Raw genomic sequence first — 20,081 nt, forward strand, 5'->3', positions numbered from 1 at the left:
AAGTTGATATAACATTATATTCTTTTGTTCCCTGATAGTGAATATAGTTGTTACATGTTATTATTTATTTTGAAACTGGGGTTGACACTTGTGTAGTTTCGCACTTCTATTTGGATGCGCCGCGAGTTAGCCTGTTGCGCTTGTGCAGGTCAATGTCTCTTCCCTAGTACTGAGGTAAGCATGCGTTGTGGAGCGCGCACAGCTGAGTCGTACACTGCTCCAGTCTGCATTTCGCTTCACGTGAAGCTGTGTTTTTACACTTCCTTCTAGTCAAATGTTTGTCTTTGCTTACAAAACGAGAAAATTGAGTTTATACACATTTCATTTAAAAATACACATAATAAAAAATTTTACTTATAAAACTATGACATTTACTTATAAGACTATTTTATACATATCTCTACATAATGGAAGACCCCCAAAATAGCAAGGAAACTTTTCAATATTATAACAAAGAGTAAATGCGGCACAGAATGGCTGAGAGAGGTCCAGAGGAATCTGCAGCAGTTCAACATAAAAATCCCGAAGACCGCACTGAGTGCCGTAATAGGATCGCAAATGTGAGATTTGAGGAAAAAACATCGTGCTCGGCTGGTAAAATGAATGGACAGAAGAACGACAGGGGAAACATTCTGAGAGGATGAAGAGTTTTTGTGAAGCAAAGAAGAAAAACGCCCAGAGATGAAATTATGAATTCCAGATCAATCGCTCTCCTAAAAGGGGAACAGTCGTTATAATAATAATAAAAAGTTTGACATTACTCTATTTTATGAAAAAAAACTGCTGTGATACTGTGCCACTACTCGTGAAAAGCCTTTAAATCTTTGTGAGGGTGGAGACCTTTGTCTCGCTCCATTCTTTCATATACTAATCTAAGTTCCAGGATAAGGTATTTTTGTAATAATATAGGGTCCTGATATAGTAATTGCCATTTTTTGTTTAACTTACCGATCTTTGACGATTTGGGATGTGTTCTCAAGAGGACTCGTCGCCCTTCGAAAAAATTTGTAACTCGTTTTAACGTTTTGCTGTATTTTCTCTTTCTGTATTTTGCTCTATTCTCTATTTCTGCTTGTTTGATTTTATTCTGTAAAGTTAACTCTTTAATAGGTAATTCTGGTATGAGTTAGTCCCATTCATCAGTTTGCTTTGTGTTAAACATCAGTTCATTAGGAGTGAAACCTGTGGAAGAGTGGGGGAGATTGCTTGCTATTTGCAAAAATGGAGTCACGTATTCAATCCATCGTGAATGCTTATTATGAGCGTATGTGCTTATAAATCTACTGAATTCTTTAAACACCTTCTCCACAGGACTCGCTTATGAGTGGAAAAACTTACCAAGATGTGTTTAATGCCCTGTGTATTCATGAATTGTTTAGATTTGCTTCCTACGAAATAGGCTGCATTGTCTGTTAATACTACTTTGGGTTTCCCAACTCTTCGTAAATAATCCTCCTTATGATGCTACTGGCTGTAGTGGTTTTGATAGCATAAAGTTTGGTGTTATTTTATGAAAATATCACAAAGAGCTATTATGTATTTGACATCTCATTTTGCTCTGGGATATGGCCCTGCGATATCCAGAGAAACCATTTCCAGTGGAGCTTTGGTTAGTATGGGGTGTAGTTCTGTAAACTTTGACATATTGGATGGTTTTGTTGTTTGGCAAATAGCACACTTTCTTAATATTTGTAAAACACATCTTTGTAAATTAGGAAAGTAACAAAGTTTGGAAATATTGTCTGTACATTTTGTTACTCCGTAGTGTCCCCATACTTCGTGTGTATGTTTGATAAATTTGTCGATATATTCCTCTGGAAGGCATACACTCCACTGGTTAGAACTTTCGTGCTTCCGATGAAACAAAACGCCTTTATATAAATGATACCATTTACTTATCTTATGGTTTGTATTCTGGTTGAGATTTTGTATTACCTTTTTCCACCTATTGTCTTGGTGTTGTATCATTCCCATCTGTCTACAAAATTTTTTGTTGTCTGATTTTTGTGTACTACTTTGCATCAATAATGTTCGGATTTCTGAATCGTGTTCAGTCATCGAATTGTACGAAACGTTTGAAAATCTAAATTGCCCCCATTGCTTATAAGGTCTATAGTATGGGGCCAACTATGACTAATTCGGGTTTTCCTGCGTTGTAGTCTGATCTACTTCGGTACACGGGACAATTTCTGTCAGTTGTACTGTGTGATTGTTTCCCCAGTGTGTATTAGACTTGGCCACTGTTTCTATGTTTCGATACATGGAACTGTTTCAGTGTTTCGGAACGGCTGTAGTTCACTGTTTCGAAACAGTGGTGTTTCATTCCGCCTCTGTTTCGGATAACCGGACCAGATTCGATCTTGAGCCAGACACAGAAACTGTATCGTTGTTTCAAAATAAGGCTGTTTCAGTCCACCTGTGCTTAGAACGGACTAATTGTATCGAAATAGTGATGTTTCATTCCGCTCTATGTCGGACGAGATTCGGGCTCGGCACAGGTACTGAAACACAACGTACCACTTCATGAAACACTTTCAAGAGTGTCGAAATCTTTTTGACAAGCAATAGCATGAAGCTTAAGATATCCGAAAATAAAGCTTCGTTTCTAGCTGACTGTCCTATTCCGAAATGGCGTAACATCTGCTTTATAAACACTAACCAAACAATAAAACAACGCATATTATTCACATTCAAAATAATAAATATGTGAAAATCATTGAGTTAAATTACACTTTTTTTATAACATACGCTTCTCTGTTCATGTACAGTAGTCATATTAAGAAACGCAAGTAAGCCTACAACATTTTGAATAAAAAAAGGCGTATATACATTAATTTGATGTAGGTATAATTGCAAGCAATCTGTTTTACATATCACAAATAGTGTAATGGTGAACGGGAAGGACTGGGAAGCAAGGTGAATTTATAGTAACGGTTCGAAACACCTTGCAAGACAAATTTTTTTCCGTTATATTTTGTTATTTATTCGAATTACTTGGCGTTATTTGTGAGTCTATAGTCACTGTGCCTATTATCCACAATGATTCCCTTTGTGTGCATGGAAATTAGCAGGATGGGTATATTACCCATACTATCGGAATGTGGGAATCCCAGTAGCATATCCGTTGTCTCTGCAGTTTGCTCCCATCTTCAGTTCCGTCCGTGGTGGTTCTTCTGTCTTCAGCTATGGCTGTTCTCAGCCAATTGAAAAGTATGAAAGTCACACGACACGAAAGCAGCGCATTTGCTGCAGGAAGTACGAAACTGCCAAGATGCCTAAGTGATAGTTTCATACTTTCTGCGATATGATTAGCGCTCTCGGACCTCATTTGTGTTTATATGGCCATACTTATACAGTAGACATTCAAGATGATAAAATGTGTAGGTTTATTAGATTACAAAACACAAACTGTTTCACTGTTTCGAAACAGCATATCGAAACATTACATTGTACTGTTTCATTTGTTTCGAAACAGTTATGTGTTTCAGTTTGCCCATCTCTAGTGTGTATCATTTCCAGTTCGCGACATGCTTTCTCTTGTGATCATATGGCTGTTGTAGAATGTTGCCGCATTGTGGGCAAAAGTTGGCTGCGGTACGGCGTGCGGCATGGTATTGTTGTTGCCTCGCGCCGGCGTTTGGTACGGCTGAGTGTTTTTATTTACACGCGGTGCATAGTTCTGAGATGAGGGATTGAAATTAACTTGTGGGTGGTAATCATTCCTGTCATACGGGAAGTTTTGTTTAAATCTCTTGTTCCTGCCATTTCCATTCCCGTATCCATTACCACGGTTAACGTATCCCTGCGGTTGCGCGTACCAGCCTTGCTGTATGTTTCCGTCTGGCTTTTTGTATTGACCATTCGAGTTACGTTGTTGTGATGTTCGGCTGTCTGACGCCCTATTTGTTATTACTTTCTCCTCGTATATTAGATCGATTGAATCTAAAACGCATAGAAAATATTCTGTGTAGTGTTCGGGTGTAGCAATTAATTTCTCACGAATGTGTGATGGCAAACCACTTTTTAAAATTTTTAAAACATCAACATGAGAAATAGGATTAGTCCAATAACGTGTTTTATTGAGATACTTCTCAAAATACCCTTGCAAGCTACCATTTTATGCGATTAAAAGGGCGGGGTTAAAAACCTCTCGCCTAAGTCTCTCCTGTACTGCTCCTGACCAGCATTTGTCAAGAAATGCCCATTCACATTGTAAATATGTGGCACAACGCTCAGCTACTTCGTTCGCCCACGTAAGTACATCGCCTTGCGTGTACCCAACAACAAACCTATCTTTTGTGCTTCCGTCCAATTTCTAGGGAACACATGTCGAAAAGCACTAATAAATACAACAGGATTCATCTTCTTACCTTCACTCATAAACGTTGGCAATTGACGGTGTCTTAACAGACCTTCCTCAGCAAATATAGTGAACAAGCTGTTTGCATTTTGTGCTGTGTTTACATAGCTGTCATAATTACCTACATTTCTCGTAGGTATTGGTTCTGGTGTTATGTCCTGTAAACTTACACTCGTAGGTATTGGCATTGTTTGTAGGGTTATCCATGATCTGTGTGCACACATTACTTTGGTTTGCTGTGGCTGGCACTTTGTTTATGTGTACAACTTGTGTCTCTGTAACACTTTCACTTAAGTAGTTACGTATCCTATGCTCTGTAGCTTGCAAATTTCCGTAATGTCATTATTTAGTTCGGAAAGTACATCTTGCTTTAGCTGTTTTTCCATGTCTCTAAATTTTACATTCATTTCCTCGCAAAAATTCTTTGTCAAATCACTGATCTGCTGTGTGACTGTATCCTGAAAATCTTTTAAAACTTGTTTTATGTTGTTTATGTCTTGTGTGACTATGGTAAGGTTTTGTGACAGACTGTCAAATTTTCTATTTATGTCTGTTCGCAAATTGGTGTTAGTATATTTTGTGTCTGCACGCAACTTGGAGTTTGTATTTTTTATTTCGGTGCTCAAGCTATCAAGTTTTACGTCGTCAAAAATCGTGTTATGTGCGCTTTCTGTTTTCCTGTGCGAGCAGAATGTTACTCCCTGAGATACGTGATGTAGTTTCATCTATTGTCATCAAGATATCATCAAAGTTAGAGCTCTGTGAAAGCTCACTAGCACTTGTCACTTCGGTTATATTCATCTCTGGACTACTTACGTGATTTGTCGCAGTTAAGGGATATAGGTCGTGTATCCCTCCGCCACTGCTATTTCTGCGATTTCTGCTACTTCCGCGATTTCTGCTACTTCTGCGATTTCTGCGACTTACCACCTTATGAAAAAGTTACGTCTATCAACACAGAAAATTGCATCTCAACAAACCTGTCATTGGCAAGTATGTTTTACGTTTTTTCTTCCGTTGGCTTTAATTTTGTATTAAAGAAACAACTGTGAAAATATTAATAGTGTAATTAATATGTAAGTAGCCGTACAGTACCGTAATAGTTCGTATTTAGAAAATGAATTCTAACATATTGTTATGTTCACAGGTACCTGAACTACATTTCAGTCACTCAGTAAAGTGATAACTCAAAATATCAATGTCAACAGATCTGAAGAAATTGCCACTGCGTCTTTAGACCGTTTTTGTCAGACGAGAGGTTAGTTTCTAAGCGTTTCGATGGACTTAATTACTTCAGTGAGATCGTTCTTGCAAATGTGATATTCATTATAGCAAATATTAGCAATCTACTCTGTCAATTATATTGCTAGTAATTAATGACAGCAAAAATTGTTTAATACTCCTTGTGTGTTAGCAGATGCAGTTCTGACTCTGAATACTGGTTGCGGTACGTATCTATCCACATCAAGGCTGTTGAGAGAGACTCGTGAAGATTCAAGACAGCTCTTAGAGGATTTGCAGTTTAAAAGTGAAATAATTGTGAAATAAGTGTGTGAATGATTAAACTTTGTTTTATTGAAGTTGTGCGATTTTCAAGGAATAATAAATGTCAAATACAGTGAGTGAATAATAAAAATCTCATTTTCCACATGTTTAAGCCGTCCTATACCCATAATTTTCCGCCACTTACTTATTGGTAAACACTTGTTGGAGAGTGACATGCCGCCCCCACCCCCTTTCTCCACAATCTTGGTGTGACACTGACCTGTAACATATCCCGAAGTCTACAATATGCATTTTGAGGCTCTTGATATGAAAGTGGGAAGTACAGATCTTCCAGTTAAATCAGGAATAGCTTAAGTGCATTACTTGAAAGTAACACAGGAAAAGCTTACTTATGTAGGTGGTAGTAGTGTCGGCAAAAAGTTCTTGTGTGTGACGTTGCCATGTAGAACACCAGGTGTAAAACTTTTCTCCTGAGTCTTGAACTGTGTCGGAACAAAAGTGAGGCATTCATATGACTGTTTTCATTTCTCTACACTTAAACAGATGTCTGAGTTCTGCTGTGTTAACATTGCAAAGTCCTGTAGGCATGTGGAGTATTAACCAAAACTGTCACATTGGAAGCAGAATCAAACACATTTGTTACGTTACTTGATATTTTCAGGAGAATACATTCTTCTTATTAATAAAATACATTCAGAGTCACAGCAGTATTTGACCAACCATAACTGATGCTGAATGTGCATGTCGTCATATAATATGAAGGGCTTATTTCAATAGTGGTACTGCAGATTTTTCAGCGCTCATTTAACTTTACGACTCTGTATCTCAAAATGAACAAAAATGGACTAGTACTACTATTGAAATAAGCCCTTCGTATGCACACACAGCACATCGATCTCGTGAGGCACAAGGCTCTCATAACGAAGTACGTACGTCGGTCAACAGATGACACTAGGAAAAGTATGTTAACTGCGCTTTTTAGTTGCTACTTGCGACTCTTAGTTGTGACTTGTCACGTAAATCGCAGTTGGACTCAATAGTGTATCGCAGAGATGGGCGTAGTACGAACTTTGACCCACAGATGGCACTGTTAACCGCGCTTTCTAGTTGCTACTTGCGACTCTTAGTTGCGACTTGTCACGGAAATCGCAGTTAGACTCGATACCGTATCGCAGAGATGGACGTAGTACGAACTTTGGCCAACAGATGGCACTGTTAACCGCGCTTTCTAGTTGCTACTTGCGACTCTTAGTTGCGACTTGTCACGGAAATCGCAGAAAGCAGTGCTAAATTCGACCAGTAGATGGCTCACGTCTGTGAATGAGAAATACTACTTGCGACTGCTAACTGTGACTGAAATCGCAGTTTTCTGTAAAGTTGCTACTGTGATATCTGTGACTTCTCAGTCACTGTGATTTCTAACATACGCGATTTCCTGCCCACCACTACCTAAGTGTGGACAGTGGAAGACATGGCGCTGGTATTTTAGATATTCTGTCTTGCAATTGTACGCCATCTTGGCTCATTTCGTTTTTGCCATTGTCAACAATAATGGAAACTGAATTTTGTGCCATTTTGATTGAATGTAAAAATTAAAAATTTTGAAAAACAGAAAATTGAAATATATTACTTTTGTAAATTTAAACATATGATTTACTTGTCGTCAAGCGTTAATTGGCTACTTTTATCAAACAATGGAAAATCCAGGATGGAATGTAACAATGCCAGAGTAGGAAAGTTGCTACTCACCATATAGCGGAGATGCTGAGTCGCGATAGGCACAACAAAAAGATTCATACAATTAAAGCTTTCGGCTATTAAGGCCTTTGTCAGTAGTAGACACACACACACACGTCTGCAGTCTCAGAGAGCTGTGGCTGTGTAGTTTCAGCTCTCTGAGACTGCAGATCTGTGTGCAAGTTGTGTGTGTGTGTGTGTGTGTTTGTGTGTGTGTGTGTGTGTGTGCTACTGACAAAGGCCATAATGGCCGAAAGCTTTAATTGTGTGAATCTTTTTTGTGCCTATCGCGACTCGGCATGTTGGCCACTTTTATGACGCACGAAATGTTATCACACAAAAACTTCAAACTTTTCTCTCGCTAATCATTACGTAAAATTTCTGAAAAATTCACAACAATACATTTAGGAAGGGAATTTATGGAAAAGGATGTCTAATTACTACGCAGGAGACGCCTGCTAACATAGCTAAGCAAGCAGCTGCGTAGGGGTCCTACCTTTGCTGCGATCAAACAAACAGCGTATTTCCAAAATTTTCCGTAAATACCGGTTTCGCTTTTGATTCCCTCCTCAACTGGTTACTGTTCCTACCGAACAGCAACATGCTCAATGAGAACCCTGTTGAACTATGATTTAACTCATTCATAATTATCTCTTTGTTGTAGTCACTTGGCAACACACTTTGCTTCCTAGAACAATAAGTTCATACAAATCCATTTAAATCCCTAAACAGTCTTTCAGGAGGCTTTGCTTTAGAATAATATTACAGAGGTAATTTATGTCAGATACCATCATATTTCAAAAACAAAAAAAACTCTTCCACTTAGATTCAGTAAACTGGAATCCATTGTCACTTACAATCTGCTTTAAAATGTCAATTTTTCTAGATAATGGCCACACAGTAGGTTAATAATTGGCCCATGTATCACAGATTTTAAAGAATAAAGTTTTCTGTACTTATTAAATCTGTCATAGCACACTTTGTCACTCCGCTCATTCCACACACAGAGGCATGTCCCTGCAGCTGACTGGTGACAAACCGAATTTGTTGTTCAACACTGTGATATGATTTAATGAAATCACTGATTGGACATACTTCCTCCCAGGTGCGAAGGTAGGGAATTGCCGGTGGTGTAAAACGCTGTTTTTTATAACGAGGACCTCTATAGCTAATTTCATGCCCACCTTATTCTGTGTGAAGTGTTAAGAGCGGATGTAATCGATTTTGGTTCAAAAAATCATTTTTTCAAAAATATTATTTTCTTGGTCTACACAGTTTAATCTATGTTCCATGTGAATTTTATTGTGATAAACCGATTAACTCTGCACTGATGGCCACTTCTACCTTTTTCGACATTTGGGAAACTGCTTGCTTCAGCAGAATTTTGGTCTGTGTGAAGGCCATTGTGTAGGTACATACAGAAAAGCCCCGACACACTATGAAAAAAGTTATTACCAATGACAATAAACACTAGCGCGGCCAGTGTAAACGTCGGCAAAAAGATATTTTGCTACGCCGGAAGGCGAAAGACAAATGGTGGAAACATTTTTCAATTTTTTTTTTTTTTTGACAATTATTAGAGAGACTCTCTATTCAGTTCTTGTGGCAAGAAGAAGTATTATTTACGATACAATGTGTTGTCTGAATAATAATTTTATGAAAGTATGAAGTCTGAGAGTTCGTTTTTGTGTAAAACCACGAAAGTTTTCTTTTCTTCTGCACATTAATCCCAATGTCGTGTCACTGTAGCTGCTTGCATCAGAAGTGGAAGTCCAATTAAGAATCAATATTGTACACATGGTCAAGAAAGAGAATTAATTATAGCGGAAGGAGAACCATTTAATCAATACAGGAATTGATATACGTTAAAAGTGAAAGACATTGCATTCCCTTAAAAATCTATAAGGAATCAAAATGATAAAAGTGCACGAAAAAATTAATTTGTTTAATTAATTATACTGTGTTTTTTTAATATAAATTTGCACAACTGGACACCTGGTGACATGACATTGAGAAAGCCGTGGAACCAGTTGTGTAAATTATTCAACATTATTTATGATATTGTATGAAATTTTTTTGCATGTACTAATTATTTTCAAATTTTCATGTGCAACATCACGACTGGGAGCAAAATAACCAGAACCAGAAATTATTGTATACAACAAAAAACACTCTAGTGAATTTGTGGAGAGAGCTGTTGAAAGGAAGTGGCACTTTGATAGGTCGCAGGGCTATGATTACAAAATGGGTGGTATGGTTTTACTGTGGAACCACCAGAGGTCTCAGCAGATAAATAAAATAGTGAAGAAACAGGAACATCTTTTTATGAGTTGATTCAAACTGCATGTATACCTGACACCTACCTGATATGGCTCCCCAGAGAGTGGAAAAATTAAAGGGTTATATGCTTATCATTAAAGGGTTATATGCTTATCAAGACCTAAAACCTTTCTACTGTTGGTGGAACTGATTATATTTTATAAATATTATAGAGATATGTATATGTTCACCTGTTGATCATATGTGTGAATTTGTTGTTGTAAGAGTGATTATATCATTAAAGTCTGTCTAGTGATGTTTTGGCTAAGTGTGAACATGTCACTTGGTTGTGTTAATTAGTATGTGTTGTAGGCGAAGGGTTATTTTGCCATGAAAACTTTATTGCTGGAAAGTAATGTTACTGTATTGGGCACTAATGACTATGAGATTTATTGGAGTAGGCAGTTACTGACATAATAATCAGCTACATGTTGGTTCTAGGTTATGCTCATCTCTTGTCTAAGACTCAATACGATGGTCTTCATCAGATGAATACCTGGGGATTGTCCTATTAGTTCTTTCACAGGTACAGAATTATAATGACAATATATGTGCCATATAAATATTTACTGGTATAAGAGATAGTATGGGTCCTTCTACATGATCTGTTATGGGGATAGAGGAATGCATTTCTGTCTTAATCAGTTGTTAGCTAGTAAGGGAAATGCTTCTTACATGGTGTTTATAACCATTTGTAGAATTATATGTTTAAAAATGACGAAATTCCTACAGCTGTATTAAGGTGTTGGTTTTATTGGTGACTAGTTTCAATGTTGTTACATCATCATCTTCAGGCCCATACTTGTTGACTCCAACCATATGTGTCAAACACTGGTAGTCAGTGGTGAGATAGGCGTGTTCCATGCGGGAGGCAGGTAGTAACTGATGTAACTCTTGTTATGTATGTACTTCTTTGCTTTTGAAAGCAACCTGCAATTTTGTTTTTAATACATATATACGTAATGACACAAATACTATGTTTCTTCCAGATGGAACCAATAATTTACTTGGATCCTTGTTGCCTATTCATGGACCAGATAATCCAGATCCTAATGCACCCATTATAAAATTGTAAATGTCAAAGCAACAATTTTCAACCAGTAGCTGACTTTCTTATTATGTTTTGCTGTCACTGATCAAAAACTCACAATAAACAAAATCCCTGTAAAGGAACATATCTTATGAAAAAAGAGCAACATATTAGTCCTAAAACCACCTTTCCCCCCTCCTCTTTTATTTTTCAAGAAATCTTGTTTGGTTCTTAATATTTGTATTGGTATGCACGGGACAACATGTGTACCTAATAAGTTCCAAAATGCCATTCATTAAAATGGGTTTTTCCAGTGCTCATACCTTGGGTTCTATTTGTGATAAAATGGTACGGTCATGTGTTTTGTATAGCCCTTGGACTAGGGACCACTTACAGGGTGTACACGTGGACGAAGAAAAAACATTCCTGGATATCCCTGTTAAAAAATACACTTTTTCCATGTTAAGTGACAGTAGATTTTCGGTAATTTTCCCTCGGAACTGTAAAACTGATCAATCCTTTGAATGGTTAGAGTTTTGTACACCAGTAACTTCCTAGCACTTTAGGAAAAAAAAAAAAAAGAAAGTTTTGGAAAGATTTTCGATATGCAGCAACATGTATGCTGCATATTTTCGCCTTAAGAACATATAAATTCAAATTCCACCAAACACAGCATATTATTTTCCAGAGCATTGAAATCAAGATTGCGATGCCCTTTTGTAAGACAATTATAACTCATGTCATGTGATCTCACCAGCCGATGACGGCAGATATTCAGAGCACAGGACACATGATATAGTCAGCCAACAGCAAGATCACTATTCAGTAGCATGAACATACAAAGAGGAAAAGTTAATGGTTTACATTAATATACATAGTGTAGCTACAAGAAAAGCTAAGCTTTTGCATATAATATTGGTCTTGAAGATTAGTAATTACAAGAGAAGCTAAGCTTTCGAATGTAATATTGGTCTTTTTTTGCATATGTCACACTTTAAGATACATCATACAAATGTGCCAATAAAATTTAAAATAATGACATAAATGTCTGTTGTTCTGAGCTCCAATTATTCTAAGTGATTAGTCCTCAAACCGTTAAGTTGTAAATGAGACTCTATGATTTAAGGAAGTCATCCCACATTCCCACATGTAACATAATTCAACTTGCATAAAAGGAAGTTTATTTTGAAAGTCATGCTTTTCAAACCACCATTCGCAATACTATCCCGAGACCTGTTCGTTTTAGCAGTGTGTGCCAAAAAAGAGGCATTATTGTGCAGCTACGATGATGTAGGAAGCTCATATGTTTGTATATATAAAGCATTAAGAGATCTTACATTATATCACAAAAGAAACAGGACATCAGAGGATACACCAAGAGCATCAGAATTTTGTAAACTATACTAAACTGCATAATTGTGCTTGAAGTGCACATTGGTTTGTCCAGATTCACAATGAAGTAGGCCCTACCCGATATTAAGCTTTTAAGCGTGGTTTCCGGGATCTAAATTGTCTTGGAGTATTAGTATTGTATTGTACTGTACCGTAATGTCTCATGCTTAGTTCTTTATTGTGGCATAATGCCATACATGCCAGAAGATGACAATGTGCACTAGAAATTCAGCAAACAATTGGAACTAGCCGATACTGTGGAATGAAACACTTCATTTCAAATAAATTGACTCTCTTAGTGGAAAAGATTAACAAAACCCAATTTTTTTAGCAAACCGACAAAAATAACTTCATTGTTCTGCAAGGTAATTAATGCTCGACTGCCACAAATGTGGAAATAAAATAAAATCAGAAAACTGAAACTAGTAATATATTTCTGACTTCTGAAATTATGTGAATGTACTTTAATTCACTTGATAGCTCCTGGCCACAGAAATCCATTTTGTTTTCATTTGAGATGGGAGCCATAAACAAAGAGGAAACAGCGAAATCATGAAAGGTAAACACGGGTCACATGGAAACTACCCCCTCCCCACTACAACTCAGACAACTGTGCACATGAGCAAATCTGGCAGTTAGGGCACCAGAAAAATTTTTCACGTTAGCGTCTGGCTGCTTGCAGCTACTGCTGGTACAGCTAGCAGCCACACTTCAAGCAGCGCGAAGCAGTAGAAGGTACTGCTCATACGTGATTCAATTGTGCATGTCCATGAGCTCCTTGGCAACTGCTCAAATGAACCTAATGTAAACAGCATGCCAGTAGAAAGCAGTGTGTTGTTACAAAGTATTGCACAGTAGTTTGTTTTAAATGGCTCATTTCCTTTGCAACTTAAGTTTTATTTTGATTTTTGCTCTTGTTTATGTTTCACTGCTGCAGTATGATTCTGCAGTAGCAGGATACAGTAATGTTCTTTGCAAGAGTATCAGTTATTACGAGTCAAAATTACAAAAATTTAACTAAAAACAAAAACAATGAAAAATTCTCAGAATTCTGAAAAATTTCCAGGTTTCTTCTGGATTTCCTAGTTGTCCCAGGTTGTATATGCCCTGACTTATATACCCAACAGAAGGATTATCTTAGTGATGTGGTCTATGGTGGGCTTTATGGGACTTATGGAGGGACCATTAGTTCATAGACAGTTCCTCAGAAAACCGCAAAAAGAGAGAGCTTTGCCGTTACCAACAGACCAAAACCCAGCCAAATATTCCAAGATGGCTATGCACAGTAAATGGCTGAAATTTTTACAATATGTTCCTAAGATCCTGATCTCAAACAACTCTGAAAATTTTTGGCTATCAAAACCCAGTCAGTGATTGAAATAAGGCTATCCACAGCAAATGACTGTAATTTTTACAAAGTATTCCTAAGATCCCAGTCTTGAACAACTTTGAAAATTTTCCATTTTTGAGATACAGGGGTTCAAAGTTACCCTACCTGTGTTCATAAAATTCAGTTTGAAGTGAAAAAATAGTCTTTAAATTGATGTAGCATGAAGAAATATGCTGTAAAGGGTCTCTGTTGTCATCTGGGAATCCCTGTTGTAGTACTGAAGCACGTGCAAAATTTTTCAACATGTAAAATCCAGTCTGACATGTAAAATTAGTTTTGCATTGTTTATATTTGATGAAAGTAAGCTACTCAAATTTTACTGGCCAATACATTTCTTTTCATGTGAGTTACATGTCCTGCTGCAGAAAGGAAAAGAAGAGCAAGCAGAAAAATGCTATCAGAGCATAAAAACAGTGAATATGTTCCTGTTTATTTGAAAGACTTTGACTGAAAAGTTAGGTGCCAGCTGCCTCACTCTTCCTTCCTCAGCACCTTTAAACATTTTGGCACACGGACATATTCAAGCTTTTTTATGGTGAGAGAGAAGAAGACAGTGGCAGTGGCAAAGAGATAGAAAAGTAATAAATACTGGAAAACAGTAGGCAGTGGTTGCATTATAAAAAGAGTGAAGGAGACAATGGCAGTATGAGAGAATGAGAGGGACACAGTGTTAGTGGAACACAGAGAAAAATGAAGTGGGTGAGGTTCAGTAGTAACAAGAAACAGAGTGTATGACAATGACTATGAGGAAGAGAGATGTGGTGTCACCGCCAGACACCACACTTGCTAGGTGGTAGCCTTTAAATCGGCCGCAGTCCGCTACTATACGTCGGACCTGCGTGTCGCCACTATCAGTGATTGCAGACCGAGTGCCGCCACACGGCAGGTCTAGAGAGACTTCCTAGCACTCGCCCCAGTTGTTTGCCGACTTTGCTAGCGATGGTTCACTGACAAAATATGCTCTCATTTGCCGAGACGATAGTTAGCATAGCCTTCAGCTACGTCATTTGCTACGACCTAGCAAGGCGCCATATTCAGTTACTATTGATATTGTGAATCATGTACCGTCAAGAGCGACGTTCATCATTAATGGATTAAATTTAAGTATTCCACCAGCTACGTCTGTTTTTCTAAATTCTAATTTCCTTGTCATGTTCCAGACCTCATGCCAGCCTGCGTGAGCTAAAACGCGTGCATTTCGGCCTCCTTTAGTAAAACGGTGTTGGCTCTCTTGCCAACCACAACATTGGCGACGAGGCAAAACCGCTTTCTTCTCTAAACTGCCCTGATTTACTTGTGTAATGGCTTCGCCACAAATCTCCAAATGTACTGTCCGAATTTTATCGCTTACAGAATCAGCAGACGCAGGCATTACTGGATGCCCTCGGACAGCTCGTCCAGGGTCAACGTGCAATGCAAAACGATGCGGCAGCTGCCGCTCCACCGCTAACGCAGCCACACATGCTGTTGCACCAACTTTTCGACCTTTTGATGCTGCACTGGAAAGCTGGACGGAGTGGTCACACCAAGCTATTTCATTTATTGTAATAAAAAAGGACATGTTCAGAGTGTTTGCCAGAAACAGCTCAGATCGGAAGCTCAAAACCATTCCAGGCGCTTTGCTTCACACCGGAATCGGAATCGAACCAAGGATACTCAGGCTCGCGAAACTTCGCCCATGGAAATTCCTGTAGTTCATTCCACTCAGCCCAGTGCCACTTTCTCTAACAGTGACTGTGTTCGTCCCACAAATAGTGTGCGTCGACATTGCCGGAAATCCCGTCAAGTCGCAAGTGATTATGTACCAGTGTCAGCTCACGTTGCACGAGACAGTCGCTCTTGTCGTCAGCAGGACAATAAACTTTTTGTGGACTTGGACATTAACGGCAAAGTGATACCATTCCAGCTAGATACCGGGGCTGCAGTTTCACTGATCAATCAAGACACTTACAAACTGCTGGGCACACCTCCGTTGCGTGCCGCAAATGCTAAGTTAACTAGCTATTCAGGTCAAGAGATCCCTGTGTTAGGACAGTGCAGCCTTCTTGCAACATACAAAGGACAAACAAAACTTGTGTCAATTTACGTCCTTCATTCTTCTTCTGCAGTGAACTTGTTTGGTTTCGATTTATTTCAGTTGTTTAACTTGTCTATAGTAAATCAGGTCCTATCAGTGAACCAGACTGTGCCTTCCGACAGTGTTTCTCGTCTATGTGAAGAATTTGCAGACATTTTTGCACCAGACCTTGGTTGCGCTAAGAACTATAAAACACATTTGGAACTGAAAGTAAATGCGCCACCGAAATTTTTCAGAGCGCGCAATGTTCCCCACACATTGCGTGATGAGGTCGCAAAAACATTACACGATTTGGAATCACAAGGTGTAATTGAACGTGTGCAGGCTTCTCTCTGGGCATCACCCTTAGTAACTTTGCCAAAACCTTCCAGAAAATTGAGACTTTGTGTGGATTTCAAGGCAACAGTGAATCCACAACTAGTGATTGCAACTTTTCCTTTACCCCGCCCGGAAGATCTTTTTGACAAACTGTGCCGGGTAACAATTTTTTGAAGTTGGACCTTGCAGATGCGTACTTGCAAATACTGGTGGATGAAGAATCCCAGCGCATTTTGGTGGTTAACACGCATCTTGGGTTGTATCAATTCAAACGACTGCCATTCGGGTGTGCATCCACCCCTGCATTGTTTCAGCGATATCTACAAACTGTTTGTGCATCGGTCCCTACTGCAGCAAATTATCTGGATCGTATTGTGATCTCCGGAAAGACGGAAGAAGAACATTCGGCCAATCTCAGAACATTATTTCAGGTCTTGCGACAAAATCGTCTTCGCTTGCGGAAGGACAAATGTGTGTTTTTTGCTCGTGATTTGCCATACCTGGGACTGTACTCAATGCCCAAGGCATACATCCCAGTCCCACGGGCCTTCGTGCCATACACGACTTCCCGTTGCCACTGAATTTGAAGCAGCTACAGAGTGTGCTGGGAAAAATAAATTACTATCACATATGTGCCACATGCCTCTTCCATTTCAGCTCTGCTTCATCGCTTACGCCGTAAAGGTGTTCCGTTCGTCTGGACAACGGAATGCGAACGCGCCTTTCGCCAGTTGAAATCGGCGTTGCTTTCCAATACTTGCCTTACGCCATTTGATCCCCAGAAGCCCCTTTTGTAGATGGTGGATGCATCGGATTTCGTGATCGGTGCTGTGCTTGCACACAAAGATGGATCGCACGATTGCCCTATTGCCTTTGCATCCAAATTGCTCTCGTCTGCACAAAGAAATTATTCACAGATCGAGACAGAAGCATTGGCTCTCATATTTGGTGTTACAAAGTTTCATGATTTCTTGTATGGTCGTCACTTTACCATCATCACAGACCACAAACCTTTGACATCGCTTTTTCATCCGAACAAGCCTGTACCTCCACGTACAGCGCAGAAATTCATTTGCTGGTCTATTTTCCTCTCGCAGTACCGCTACGATATCTTGTATCGGTCCACTGCTAAGAACGGAAACGCCGATGCGTTGTCCCGTTTGCCTGTTGCTGAGGATAGAGCATTCGATTCCTCCGAATTTGCTTGCATGTTCATTGATTCGGAAACCGATGACGTGATCAAATCGTTTCCGATTGATTTTCGTCGTGTAGCTACAGCCACAGCTCTCGACCCTGTCCTTGCTACCGTTCTGCATTTCGTTGCTAAGCAATGGCCCTTGTCAAAGTCACGGATCGGGGATCCGTTGGTTCGCCGATTTTTTGCTCACCAGGAGAGACTTTTTTTACGACGTGGTGTTTTACTGTTGCATTCTGATAATGATCAGTCCAGGGTCATGGTACCATGTTCGTTACAGTCCTCTATCTTAAAGCTTCTCCACCGACGACATTGGGGTATAGTGAAAAAGAAACAACTTGCTCGTCAGCACTGTACTTGGTTCGGAATCAATGCCCCAATTACAAATATGTGCTCTTCTTGCATGGTGTGTGCCGAACAACAATCAGCACCACAGTGGAAATTCTTTGCATGGCCAAAAGCCACTTCCCCTTGGCAACGCTTACACATCGATTTTGCTGGTCAATTCTGGAATGCTCGATGGTTGGTAGTGATAGATTCATTCAGTAATTTTCCTTTTGTTGTCCGGATGTCTTCCACGACATCGTCTGCCACCATCCAAGCATTGTCTGCTATCTTTTGCATTGAAGGTCTTCCACAGACAATTGTTTCCGGCAATGGCCCACAATTCATGTCCGCAGAATTTCAGTCATTCTGCAAGGCCAATGGTATTCAACATCTGACGTCCGCGCCGTTTTCGCCACAGTCAAACGATGCCGCTGAACGATTGGTCAGGACTTTCAAGTCACAGATGTTGAAGTTGAAAGAGTCGCATTCTCGGGAGGACGCGTTACTGCTCTTTTTGTCCTCGTATTGCTCTCAGCCCCGAGATGGTCGCTCGCCAGCTGAGTTGCTCCACGGTCGTCATCATCGAACCTTGATGTCTTTGCTACATCCGCCGCATCAGGTTCCTGTGCAGCGGCAGACACCTGCTTTTGCTCCAGGCGATGTTGTCTACTATCGCCACTATCGAGGTTCACGGCGTTGGCTTGAAGGGCGCATTCTTCGCTGCCTCGGCAACGCTATGTATCTGGTTTTGGGGGCCTCTGGTGAGGTGCGCCGGCATCTCAACCAGCTGCGCCTCTGTCACACGGGATCTGCTTTCAGCGACGGTGCCGTCCGGTCAGCGCCCTGGGGACCCATCTACTGGCTCGCCTCAGCCCCAGGTGTTACCGATGCTGCCTTCCATTTTGCCCCACGGCGACGCACTGCCGCCACCGCCTGTTCTCCCGCCGGCGATGCCCGCAGTGGACGCTTCGCTGCAGCCGCCGGGCGCCTCCCTGGATCAAGCGCCGCCGATCGCTTCCCGGGACCAGTTGTCCTCCGACATGGAACTCTTGCCCGCTCCGGACCATGCGTCGTCTGTCGTCTTCGCCCGTCAGGTGCCCCGGCCCAATGGAGGTCGACCCTTCGGCCCCTCCTGTCTCTCTACGGGCGCATACACCACATGTTGGCGTGCACCCTGGAGCAGATTTTCAGGCGTTTCCTAGCTCCCCGCGGTCCCAATGGCAGGGTGCGCATGGCACAGCCTCGCCTGTTGTTAGGCTCCCCACCTCATCGTATATGTCAACATGGGGTCCTCCCCACGCTGGGCGGAAGCCTTATACCACAACCGTATGCCGATTTGCGGGGGAGGAATGTGGTGTCACCACCAGACACCACACTTGCTAGGTGGTAGCCTTTAAAACGGCCATGGTCCAGTAGTATACGTCGGACCCGCGTGTCGCCACTATCAGTGATTGTAGACCGAGCGCCGCCACACGGCAGGTCTAGAGAGACTTCCTAGCACTCGCCCCAGTTGTACAACCGACTTTGCTAGCGATGGTTCACTGACAAAATACGCTCTCATTTGCCGAGACGATAGTTAGCATAGCCTTCAGCTACATCATTTGCTACGACCTAGCAAGGCGCCATATTCAGTTACTATTGATATTGTGAATCATGTACCGTCAAGAGCGATGTTCATCATTAATGGATTAAAGTCAAGTATTCCACCAGCTACGTCTGTTTTTCTAAATTCTAATTTCCTTGTCATGTTCCAGACCTCACGCCAGCCTGCGTGAGCTAAAACGCGTGCATTTCGGCCTCCTTTAGTAAAACGGTGTTGGCTCTCTTGCCAACCACAACAAGAGAGATAGTGACAGTGAGAAGAGACTGTAGCACTAGTAAGGAAGGAACGAGATATTAACAGTAAGAGAGGGCGTGAGGGAAACACTGACAGTGAGAGGAGACAGTAGTAGGACAGAACAAAGGGGATTGCGGTTGTGACACAGGTGACAATGACAAGGAGAGACAGAGAAATAGTGACAATGAATTTGGCTGAATGAGTGAGTGAGAAAGGGCAACTAGGTGTGGACGGTTATGAGTGACTGGCAGTGATGGACCAGTGGGTGTGAGTCACAGTTACGGGGGCTAGTAGCAGTTTGAGGTGTTTGAATGTTAAAAAAAGCACAAATATATTTGCTTGCCAAAATTTTGAGAAAATCTTTAAAGATACTGCGGGAGGAAGAATGAGGCAGCTGGTACTCCACTTTTCAGTCAGAGTCTTTTAAACAAACATGAAAATATTAACATTTTTTGTGCTCTGATATGAGCATTTTTCTGCAAATATAAATATATTAGGATCTAACACATAAAGCAGAAAGAAAAGCAAGATATTTGAATAGATTTGCAGATTTAAAAAATGGAAATATGTAATCTGCCTACTTGAAATTACAT

General features: G+C 40.4%; 1 long non-coding RNA gene across 1 annotated transcript; it reads left to right on the forward strand.

The window, feature by feature from the left end:
- Positions 1-5,256: 5,256 nt before the first annotated feature.
- Positions 5,257-5,963, forward strand: LOC126455596 (uncharacterized). The gene is made up of 3 exons (XR_007585340.1): positions 5,257-5,353; positions 5,508-5,618; positions 5,778-5,963. It is a non-coding gene; the product is annotated as an uncharacterized LOC126455596 (long non-coding RNA).
- The last annotated feature ends 14,118 nt before the right edge of the window (positions 5,964-20,081 follow it).

Source organism: Schistocerca serialis, chromosome 2, assembly GCF_023864345.2.
Source record: "Schistocerca serialis cubense isolate TAMUIC-IGC-003099 chromosome 2, iqSchSeri2.2, whole genome shotgun sequence".
Taxonomy (NCBI): domain Eukaryota; kingdom Metazoa; phylum Arthropoda; class Insecta; order Orthoptera; family Acrididae; genus Schistocerca; species Schistocerca serialis.